The sequence below is a fragment of the Colias croceus genome, chromosome 14 (assembly GCF_905220415.1).
Source record: "Colias croceus chromosome 14, ilColCroc2.1".
NCBI classification, from domain to species: domain Eukaryota; kingdom Metazoa; phylum Arthropoda; class Insecta; order Lepidoptera; family Pieridae; genus Colias; species Colias croceus.
In genome coordinates, this window is record NC_059550.1 from 1221968 (window position 1) to 1234759 (window position 12792).

A 12792-nucleotide genomic window follows, 5' to 3' on the forward strand; every position below is an offset into this window, starting at 1 on the left:
AAGCCTATTAGTCTTACTATAATAATATTATTTCTAAGAAAGTTAATACAGTTGAGTGTCTGATTGAAGCACTAAGAGCGGGCTTGGATAAATTTAAGCATATTTGATGTAAATCTACATTGTGTACCATGTATTTGTGTAATATACAAGTAAATTACGTAATATAAAAAAAATGATAATAAAATCTTTATTCACAATAATGTACAGGTAAAAATAAACCTTCAGCTCCTGGTCTAGTTAAGCACTGTGTAATATAAAAACTATAGTTTAGTATAGAGTTATACTATGAGAAATATTAGACTGTTAATATAATGATAAGAAATAAAGAGCTTACAATATAAATAAATGGTACCATATAATTATAACGCAAGCAATTAAATAATTTGATGGAAAAATAGTTCGAATTAATATCCTAATAAAAAATACAGACATTTCACAAATTGCTAATTAACACAAGTCTCGTCTCGAGAATTATGTTTGTATGTTTGCACCCGTTTGATCGTGATTGAAGAATATTTGCACAACCGTCGATGGCGCTCCGTTGATTTTTGTGATCATACTTAATTCGAATTTGCTCTAAAAATCATTTAAAGGTCGTGTTCACACGTGTAGGGATTTTCGGGATGTTTTATACAAAATATATATTAAAATATATGTGTTGATGGTATTTATAAATGTTGTTTGATGGAAGGTATGTTTATACAAAATATATATCTATTATAAAAATTATATATTATATGTGTTGGTGGCATTTATAATTTGTGTGATGGAAATAACTTGACATGTATGTTTTGGAAGTTGAGGAAAATCTGTTTTAATATGATGAAGGTAGTAAATATCTTATACAAGTATAAGCAAATGTTTGTGAGGATATATGGATGTTTGTGTTCATTGATAAATTGGATAATGTGACAAATAATTATTATAGTCTGGATTTGTACATAGGCTACTATTTACTATTTAGCTATTTCTCTATTCTTTACATATAAAATTCTTTTCTACAATTTTTTTAAATTATTCATTTTTAAACTCCTCCGAAATCGCCTAGAATCGAAAGACCGATTGTCTTTTCTTAATTCGATGCACAGAAAATTTGATCTGTGAATAGGTCAGTTTAAGTCCAATTATGCTTAGCCTGCAAGTGAAATATAAAATTTTAACTTCCCCGCTTTATATTAAAAATGTGGCTAGAAATTCGCTTTTATACGTACCTACGGTGTTATTAAATAAATTATCCAACTAACAACTTCCTTACAAAGCTAAGGACGTTGTGCTGATTGTGCATATTTTCTTTGAGTGGATTTTCTTTTAGCAGCGTTGCGAGCGCCGCGGGCGTCTCGTGTGTCGGTCTGTGATCTTTGGAAAGTTTCTAATTAGATAGTGCGGAAATGTATGAAAAGGTATGGTTGTAGACGTGTGTAGAGATAGGTTATAGGTGTAGTGATGTACATGATAGTGTGGGAATAATGGTATATTGGACACTCAGCTACGTTTTATGTAGGTGGTTCGTAGTGTGTCTAACCTAAGTTATTCTCGATATTACATATTTGCAGACTGTAGTACCTACATTAAAAACTATTTTTATATTGAAATACAGGTTTTAATTTTTACGAGTTTGTGGTTTAGGGAGGTACCCCCCAGGTGTATATTTTGTAGGTATCATAGATATAAAAATTGATATAGGTAGATATCAAACTTTCTCATTAGTCTTCTAGGTACTAACTGCTGGCCTTGGATTTGAACGGGTTGTATCAAATAAAAATGTATTCTAACTTTTATGTTGTATACTTTGTGTGCTATCTTTTATTAAAATCCATTCAGTGATTTTTAGGTCATAGAGGAACAATCAAATATGTAGATTTGCAAACTAAATTCTATCCCCGTATTGTCCGCAAAGCAACCTTTGTTTCCTAAATTTCAATAGTTTTTGCATGAAAGAGCAAAAATATTTTTACGTACACAAAAAAAATAAGTACATAATAAGTAAAGTTTCAAACGTGTATCTGAATTCAATTTCATTTTTACGGTCTTTATATACCTCTATGTCTTTACGAAAAAAATACGAAAGACATAGTTCCAATATTTGTTAATTCTCAATATTTAACAAACCTCATTTGCCTCATTTCAATATATCACAATCTGAAAATGGCTTCAGAGTTTCGAAATAAAACACAAAAAGATTCAAATAATGTCCTACTTTGTTTGTAATACATTTTTTCAACAATAACACACAAACTACTTACTCAATAACATAGAAACAAGTGAATTAGCGAAGACACAATATGCGGTGCGCGGCTCGAATGCAGTTCACTGCAAGGTTGGATCGCCTTACATACGGCGACGTGACATGCATTGCTAGTGTGAGTATATGTGCGGGAAATGCCGGATAAATACTTACATTTATTTATTTATTAATATACTAGCTGTTGCCCGCGACTTCGTCCGCGATTACGTCGTTTTTCGTCATTCGTCGTTTAAAAAAAATACGTGACACTTTATTTTTGAATGTTCTTAATTATTGTCTCTTATAAAATTTAACTACATTAAAATTGAACACTGATAAGAAAATCTTAAAATCTAAAGACAACATGAATGAATGTGATTTAAATTCTACATTACTTAGTATTTCAAATAATAATCTAAATTAAATGTAGATTAACAGTTTGAGCGCACCATTATAGAATATGTACCTAAGTATTAAATTACGTCAGTATACATAGTAACTTTACTAAAAACACGATGACTTTCTTTCGCGCTCGGTACCACAAACTAAGCATGTTTGTGGTACGTGGCCCGCGTCACTTGACCCCCCGCGAGTTCCCCTCCGTTGCTATGCGAAAATACATTCGTTGCTCTACTGTAGGAAAAATTGTAATACTGTGGCCTGGGCGTTATAACACGTCCAGGGAGTTCCTGAGTGCCGATATCACCATCTTGAGGAAAAGCTTCTAATGTCGATTTAAAACTGCATACATACGAATTAACCTGTTCTAAAATAATTGTGAAATGAGTTCAACAACATGTAAATGAAGAAGAAATAATAATTACCAACGAACTAACCTTTTCTATAATACTTAACACGGCACATTTTTCAAATTATCTTGCTCAACTCTGCTCAAAAATTTGAGGGTTTTGTTGGAACTTTAATGTGTCAAAACTATGATATATCTAAACTACGATACTACTGGAAATAACTTGCATGCGGAAATGCTCATTACAATTGTGAATCTAAAGAATAACTAACAACATACTATTCAATTTTATTGAGCTGATGAATATCTTTTGCCTGGAAGAGATCACCGTCTCCTAATAAATATACTGTGTTTTCTTATAAAATCTTTACATAATTTATTTTATTTAGTAGTTTAGTTTTTGTTATTTTTATGTAAAAATGAGCTTGAGCAATGAGCTTATACATATTTGGCAAAAGTATACATAATTTTTTTATAATTTCAGGACCGCAACTTAAATGGGGCGCTCGGAAAATATGCCTATGGGTTATTAATAGAGAAATGATACACAACAAAGTTATGTTGGATCCATTTTATTTATAAATAATGAAAATTATATATTTATAAAATATAAAACATATTAGTTATGTAAAATGATTAAAAATAAATAAATGAAGCAACTACGATTCAAAGAAAACATCTTTTTCAGTGTGAAAATGCTCTTAGCAATCCTGGATGATGAACTGTATATCATGTACTCTGATCCCAGTACGGTCGGTACCTCGATAGCCATAACGATAAATATTATAATCAGATAACCGCAAAGTCAAAATAAAAACATTACTTGTACAGTTGTGAGTGCAAAATTTACGTTTCATTTGGCAATAACATTTTTTCGGTACTAAAACGTAGTAGTTTGATATGTGGCTGGCTGCCCCTCCTCTCCTTCCTGAAAAATATCCTCCAAAATTTCCCGAGATACTTCCAATGATTGAACCATTATGATTAACACTATTATTGATATTGATCAATGATTGAACCATTGGACGTTGGACATTAACTTCAGTCAAAAATTAACGAAGCGGATGATTACTAATTTCCACATAATCCTCGCTGCCACTATCTTTAGCATCAAATCATCAATTTTCAAGTGGTGTTGTAAAATTGTCAGCAGAAATCGTCTTCCAAAGGCGATATAATTTTATGAGCATTGAATCTGTAAATAAAAAAATCAAAAGTTAACTGTAAATCTATAAAAAAAGCTACTTACAAATAAAATTTTATCAAAAACTACTGTTCCCAATGCACCTCAAAATCTTGTAAAAGTCATATATAAAAGAATTCATCAATTCATCATTTTATTATTTCATTCAAAAAGTGTAATAATATAATACCAACAAAACACATGAATTGCTATCATTATAAAAAAATAAATACCTGTATGTAACAACTTACCTTTAGTGGGAACGCATGATGGTGAAAATTCACAAAACACTAAGATTGCATTTGATATTTTTGGTTTTATGGCATTCAATAGTCAAAAGTCGATTTCTCTGTCCCTATGTCCCTTTGTATGCTTAAATCTTTAAAACTACGCAACGGATTTTAATGCGGTTTTTTAAATAAATAGACTAATTCAAGAGCAAGGTATATAATTTATTAGGTTTTAGACAAAGCGGGCGAAGCCGCGGGCGGTAAGCTAGTAAATTTATAAAACACGAAGATTTTTAAAATTGTAACTAATGAACACAATCAATATTAGATTAATTACTGTAGATAATGGTGTCTAGTTTTACTTAAAATAATAAACATCTACCCTCACTTTAAAAAAATGTAGTATATTTATTATTTACACGAAATATACCTTATAGGGAAGGGAAGATATGGGTTAAAGAGTTAAATAAATAACATGATTATATTTAAATTATTAATTTTCAACAGTGTATTCAGTAGTGTTAACATGTAAATTGATTTGATTTTTACGAAATCTCATAGATGGCGCTGTTACAAAATTAACATTATACAACTTACATTCTTTAAACTATGTTTCTCTTCCCAAGTTACTTAAATGGCATAATTTTTATAGTTTCAATCTAGATATTGTCAAACAACATTTATATATGCGTCATTTAATTATTAATTTCCAATAGTTAATGTGTGTTTGATTTTTATAACACTGGCTATAGATGGCGCTGTTTCAAATTTTTCTTTATACTGCTAAGATTCATTTAACTGTTTCTCTGCCAAAATTACATAAATGACGTAGTTTTTATAGTGTAAAGGTAGATAATAGCATGGCTTACTCAAAAACAACATTTAAACATGAGTCTTTAGATTGTACGCTGTCGTAGTACACGGAATATGTAAGAAAAATAAAGGTTCACAGCTCCTCCCCCGTAGGTGATAGCTTGATAATATGTAGCCTATAGCCTCACCCGACCTGTTAGTAATATTCATGCAAAATTTGAAGTCAATCTATGCAGTACTTTTCGAGATTAGCCCAGACAAACATACAGACAAACAGACAAACAGACAAACAGACAAACAGACAAAAATTCTAAAAACTATGTTTTTGGCTTCTATATCGATTATAGATCACGGCCCAAGTATTCTTTTAAAAAAATATTCAATGTACAGTTTTGACTTTCCTACGATTTTATTATATGTATAGATTAATGTACTTCGAACTTTCCACTAATGATATTTTATTCGACTTTGCCTGCGATCTCTAAAACTTAACAAATTAAACTCCTTTCTATTTTTATATTACACAAATACTTTATCCGAAAATGACGCTTTACATTGGTGAAAACAGAATGAAAATAGGTGTAGCTAATGAGTTATCGTGAACAGATAAACAGTTAAAATGCTAGTATAACTGAAATTCAAAAACTCTTTTAAACTTTTACAAGTATTTTGAATGTTTTTCTGTTTAGCAATATGCTAAAGTATATAACTAGGAGGGTCTATTTGAGAAATTACTAATCTCTACATAAAATTTCACGTAATGGATCTGTGTAATTTCTAGGTATGCTGTTTCTTTGTGGCAAAAAGATCTTTCTTAATACAAAGTCTTAGTGACAAGGGCAATATGGACACCCTGCAAACATTACAGTGTTCAAACGCAAGCTAAATGTAAGCTGTAACCTTGCGCTGTAAGGCATTAGAGTTTTCAGAGCGATTTTGCTGAGTGCATAATCTTGTAATTGAGTTTATGTTATTTCTTTTATAAGTTGTAGTTATTAGAATAAAGGCTTTGATGTGAAGGTCTTGTTATTTATGAATTGTTAGTAGATACTTAAAATAATATGCAAATTGAAAGAAAACATTTTTTGCTTTTTTATTTCAGTTTTTTGAGCTTATAACCTTCGCATAATTTCGTATGTTTTGTTTCTAAGAACGCATAACTTCAAATTTGTATAAATTAAATCAATTATCAAATAACTGAGGTTTAATATTAAATACAGGTCATGTCAATATAATATGTTTAATTAAAATAACTAACGTTAGAACTTAAGAAAAGTTATTTCGGCTACATGTAATTTTAGACTAGTCTAAATCTAAGACCAGTCCTAGGACAGTCAGAATAAAACAACGCCTAGGTACTTATTTTGAGCACCGTACAGTAATTAGATAGTAGACGATATTAAGATATTAGACCGGTATAGATTTTAGTTTGGTGCCATACTAAAATCTGTAACAAATCCATATAATTGAATTCGTCTCATATCCATGACTGTCACTCCCGCAGTGCGCAGCGGGCCGCCTTGACCCTGAGGCGCAGTGTGAGTGTTATTAATATGGATTTGGTTCTAATGGTCATATAAACACCATGTATATGATAGGGTTTATATGAATACATTTTTAGAGTATATTTGATTAGTTCTTAAGCAAGTAGTGTTGTAATTTGCTTATGAAAGAATAGGTATTGCTGCTGAAAAACTGGCTGGCTTTTGTATGTTTGGGTGTTTGGTTGTCAGAATAAATAAGCTAGATTTTAATAAATCAGCTTACCAGCAGAGTAAGATCATAGTGAATAAGTAGAATGGTTGAAATTCACAGTTAATTTATCATCATAAAACAACAATCTTATGAACGAAATAATTTTCATATTAGATATTATCATTCTGTGATCTGTGCATATTATCTATAATTCTATACAAAGTGTTAGTGTTTCCTTTTATCGCATAATATGCATAAAAGCAACACTCATTTTCACATCATGTACTTTCTGGCCTTCGAGTCACAGTTTAACACTAGTTCGAAGGTCAGGGTCTGCACATTACCTTGTACTTATTACTTATGAATAAAACTACGTTATTTCTAATATAAAGTTGTCCCAAGACGGTAATGCAAGCATGACATGCGTTTACGTGAATTGTCATGCCGCATGAGTGTCTAAAAATATTTGACTTATATTATTAATGTAAAAGTTTGTATGTTTGTTTGTTTGTTACTCCCTCACGCAAAATCTGCTCCGATTTGGATGAAATTTGGAACAGAGATAGCTTGAAGCTTGAGAAAAAGCATAGGATAAGTTTTATCCGGGCGGATAGCTAGTATAAATAAATAAATATCAATATCTAACTTGACAGACGATTAAAACAAAAACGTCAAATAATTGGTAAATCTATCTGATGTTTAAATAAGGGATAATCAAGCTCCAGCCGATTTCGACGGAGAAACGATACCTGTAATTAAAGAACTCAAAGAGATTGTTTTATTAATTAAACGTTGCATTTAGTCTGGGATTTGCTTGGCTCTTGTTTTTATTAACGTCTCGACGTCTTTGCAACGTTTGTCTTGCTCGAGATTACGGGCTCTGTTCGGATGTTTCTATTGATAACGGTTTTTAATTTGTGTAAAACTTCTTGTGGAGTCAAATAAATGTTTCTTTCTTTCTTTAAAACCCTTTTTGAAGGATTAAGGCAGAACGGTAATGAGAAAGCCGTCAAGACTAATAATATTATTACAATATTGTGAATTTTAAAACAATGTTGTATGATTATTACTTTGTTTCCTTTTTAAGACAAACTAGCGTAATAGGTAAATCTATTAATAAGATACATTTATCTACCAGAATATTTGGGAGATTAAAAAACAGCCGTGTCTACAAAATAAGTTTACCTAAATATTATATAGCTGACGATTCCAATTAGATAGAAATATCTTATGAGTGAATGAAGATTCAATCACGTTCAGAAAAAAAGAACTATATCTAAAAAGAATTCATAAACCCAGTGTATGCATAATTAAGTAAAGCATAAATTGCAATATTAATGTTGTAGAAATATGAACATTAAAAAAAATGAAATGTAATAAAAATACGCTCTCAAAGAAAAACTATTAAGGCAATTGGACGGAGAATTCTCATTTTTATTGCTGATTTATTATAAAAATAATTAATTCCTTAGCAAGCGGTTTTCATTGAAAATAAACGAGTAAACGTTGAGCAACGAGAGAAACGCTACATAGTGGAAAACGTTTTACAGGACCCTTTAATCCCTTGAGGGGAACTGTGGCTATTCACAACCCGTGGAGTACTGTATTATACTGTTGTGTAACTCATTTATAAACTGCACTTTTTACGGGTTTTTATAAATGTAAAAGATTTATCGTTGAATGTTTCTTATTCTATTTTGTAATGAGTTGTGTAAAATGCTGTAAATGGCTGTAGTTGAATTAGTATTTATTGAAAGACAATGGTGTAAATTCTTTGAATTACACATTTAATTACATCTTAAATTATAAATAGTTTTTTAAGCTATTGCATAGCTTCTATCGCAGGCCTTGAGCGCGGGGACCGAAACGAGAAATTCCCGGGTAACGAAAAAACCTCACACTCCCCACTCCGACGGGCTCGGAGGTGTGTGGCTTGAAGGCATGCGATGCAATAGCTTTACCGCGGCAGTCCCCGAGTGCCACACGTCTTTTTTTTTTAAAGATCATAATGCAATATTATTTTGTAAGCAGTTTTTGTCACTTTTCATTGAAAAGATCTACAAGATTTTGTTCCTTATTTACTTTACAGTCTATTAGAAACATGTCGTCAAGACGCGCTCCCGCAGAAATTTCTAGCTATTCCTTGCAGTGCATCCACGAAAATATTTCATTCATACATTCCGCTCAGTTAGAGGGATGCTCGAAATAAAAACGATGCTTAAATAAACTACGGGTTCATGAAAATGTTAATAATTTTTATTGCTTTCGAGATAGCAGCGAGATTATTTATTTAGGAATCCCGCCCCGCTTAAGGCGATTGTAATTTGAATCCTAAATTGACATTATTTATTTTAAGTACCTAGCGAAATGCATGGGCTTTTTTTGTTATGGTAATTGGTAATGATGTGATTCTTTACGTCGATTGAAATTTAAATCTGCCTGGTGGGGACGAATCGCCTTAACTTTTGATGGAATTTTAATGTTCTGTTTACTTACTATTAATGTTTTGTTTGGATATTAAAGTTGATGATGATGAAGATTTTTTTGAATAAATTTTTGTTGTATTTTATTATGATATATTTTGTTTATTTAGTCGGTAGGTTAGACTGATATATTTTTGGTGTTTTTACTTGAAATAGGCTATTGTATAATTTTTAAGTTGGCACATGTTACATTGATTAATATGTATATTTAGGTGTTACAATGGAAATATATTTTATATTTCTATAATAATTCATTCCATTATTAATAATTAAATGCAACAAAATCATAACAATATATGTAATAATTATCGTCCTTAAAATCAACTCCTTCGCATTATCGTCCTTAAAATGCCCAACAAGCCCTTTCGCGAATACCAATTGGTCATCGTAAATGCACATACATGTTTACATAAAACAAAACAAGCCAATCAAGTAACTGCACTATAATATTATATTCATTGAAACCGCAACGCATAGTCGTTTCGATACAAGGAACTAAAACGATTACAAGACTGCACCCAGGAGCATCGGCTTGTAATAAATACGGGAAGTTAGAACGAATTTTATAGAACTAGAATGTTCTATATTGAAATATAATTTGATGTAACATATTATTTTGTATGTTTTAATTTTAATATACGAAAATCTACCAGTTTATAGGGCACATAACCAATTCTATGAAATTTGGAACGAATATCATTGAAGGCTTACTTTTGATTTTGTTACTTTGAACTTGCTTTGAACTTATCAAAGCAAGCCAGAAAACAATAATTTCATGAGTTTAAGCGTGTATTTTTAAACTATATTTATTATTTATGCTAAAATAAATAGTTACAAGAATGCGTAAAGCCTTACATGAGAATCATAATAATTAACATACATAAAAAAGACACGACAAAAATTTCGTCTAGCTTTTACCTCTATAATGTAGCGAAATTGCTTCAAGCGTCTCAACTTAAAGGAGCATATATATACCACATATACAGACTTAAAGGAGCATGTACATTATACATATATAACACTCGGGAACTTGCGTAAAATTCATAAATAAAGGGCAGTTCCATTTTTCCACCACCAAGTAGGTATTGTGGTGAAATATTTATTTGCAGAGAGCGCTTACGGCTCTGTTTACCGAACGTGACATATAACATTGAGATGGATTTTGATAAGGGTACCTTTAGGAAATATTGAAAACGGTACGAGAGCTTAATATTTACCGTTCCGCCGGTTACAATAGGAAGGAAAACTTATATGATAGTGATAAATGAAAGGGGAGAATGTTTGTTTAGATATACAATTGTGTTAAGGAACAATGCTATTCGGATTATACGGAGTGTATAATAATATTTATACGCTGGTCATAATAAAAGTGTAGTGTGCACTTTGGAAAGATATAAAATTTTACGTACGTAGGTATATGGACTGTAAAAGATCTATTTTATATTTCATAACGCATTTAAACTATTATTTATATGTTTATATGAGTTTGAGCCTAAAATACCGAACTTGTTCACACCAATAAGACTATTTTTTATTTAATAACAACTAACATTTGTACAGACCTACGAAACATAAACATTAAGTTTTAACTACTTCATCTAAAGCACCTGAATGTAAATTTCATTGAATGTCTAGTATTTATTCATTTTTACAAAACTATGAAACATCGAAATTCAATTTAAATTACTTTATTGAATCTACCGGAAACCAAATTTCATTCAAAAGTAGGTATTCATCCATACTACATAAACACTAACATCTATAACAGTTAAAAAACTACCTTATTCAAATGTAACTTCTATTCGCAAAGATCTATAGAAACAAGCATTAATTGCCTATTTTTTTTCCAGTTATAGAAAGCGGGGACGAGCCAGCAGTATGCACGGATAGGCGGACCCTCGTACTGGCCAACCACCAGAGCACAGCAGACGTGCCCATGCTGATGACGGCCTGGAACCCAAGGTCCGGGGTCCTCTCCAACCTCATGTGGATCATGGACCGCGTGTTCAAGTTCACCAACTTTGGTATTGTGAGCGTGCTGCATAAGGACTTCTTTATACAGGCGGTGAGTTGTAGATGCAGATTATTTTGTTGAGAATTATTGTTTAGTAGTTTTGAATGAATAGTGTGAATATAATGGGAGTGAAGAATTGAAGAGCTACAGGTTACAGCAGTGCTTCTGGCTACAGCAGGATAATTGTCATGTAATGTGTATGTTATTAGAAGGTAGTTGACTTGGTCTATAGGCACGAAAAAAGACGCTTAACTAATACTAAAACCGTAAATAAGCGTGTGTTTGAACTATAAGCTAAGAAACAGTTTTTTGTAAATTTTGTGTTATCGTTTATTTTTAAATTCAATAAATCTTTTAGACCGAGCCTAATACGTTAAAGTATAGATAGATAAATACATCAATGTATGTATAGTAATGGAATATGTAATTAAAACACCTATTATTTTATCATCCCATTCCATGAATATTCATGAATACTTAAGTAGGTACATCAACTAAAATAATGCCATTCCGTTTTATACGACCAAACAAACATAATCAAGCCGAAATTAATTTTCAATGTTCAATATGTCATCGCGGAAGCCATGTTGTAGGCATTATTCAATTATCATCGGGCTGCATTAAATGAGATTGCTTTCAATAACATGATGCGTTTAAACTTAACGAGGTAATGTCTGTGTTACGGTAATGAGGTATTGGAAGATGTTAATTAACTTTCGTGATAATGTTTGGTCGGATTTTTAATGAGATCTATCGAATCTCTACGTAGTATATAACAAAGTCACCGCCGTCAACGTTTCCGCCGTCTGTGTAGACACAAACATTCAACGTACGCTTACCTACATCTTTAAAAGGAGAATGCCCATTTTTGGTACTGGTTTTTCTCATGCATCAAGACAACAATACTATTAAAAAAATTTCTTCAATTTAGAGGCCTTCTGACCATCGGAAAATATATTTTGAACAGGGAATGTTTTGTAAAATCTAATAAGACATGTAATTGTTTAGATCCGTTATTATAGATTTAGTGTCCATTACCGTTTACATTTTTGGTACTTACAGGTTTTTCTCATGCATCAAGATAAAAATACTATTAAAAAAAATCTCGGCAATTTAGAGGCCTTCTTACTATCGGAAAATATATTTTGATCAGGGAATGTTTTGTAAAATCTAATATGACATGTAATTGTTTACATCCGTTACCATAGATTTAGTATCCATTACCGGTTACTACGGTAACCAAGCGGTAACTATTATGACATTTACTATGGTAAATAGCTAAATGTATTTATATCGATTATTGTTTTCATTGAATTACAAAAAAATCAATTAACATAAAATCACTCTGTAAGGTATTGTTTATACACTGTAAGTAGGTTGTTTTAACATATATAGTGAATTA

At 31.3% G+C, this 12792-nt stretch overlaps 1 protein-coding gene across 1 annotated transcript in view; it reads left to right on the forward strand.

Annotated features, from left to right (window-relative positions):
* Nucleotides 1–11402: 11402 nt before the first annotated feature.
* The window catches only part of LOC123697258 (acyl-CoA:lysophosphatidylglycerol acyltransferase 1-like), a 111244-nt gene continuing 109854 nt past the window's right edge, over nt 11403–12792 (forward strand). The window contains exon 1 of the mRNA XM_045643712.1: nt 11403–11441. The gene's annotated coding sequence lies outside the window, so the exon portion shown is untranslated. The remainder of the gene's footprint in view (nt 11442–12792) is intronic.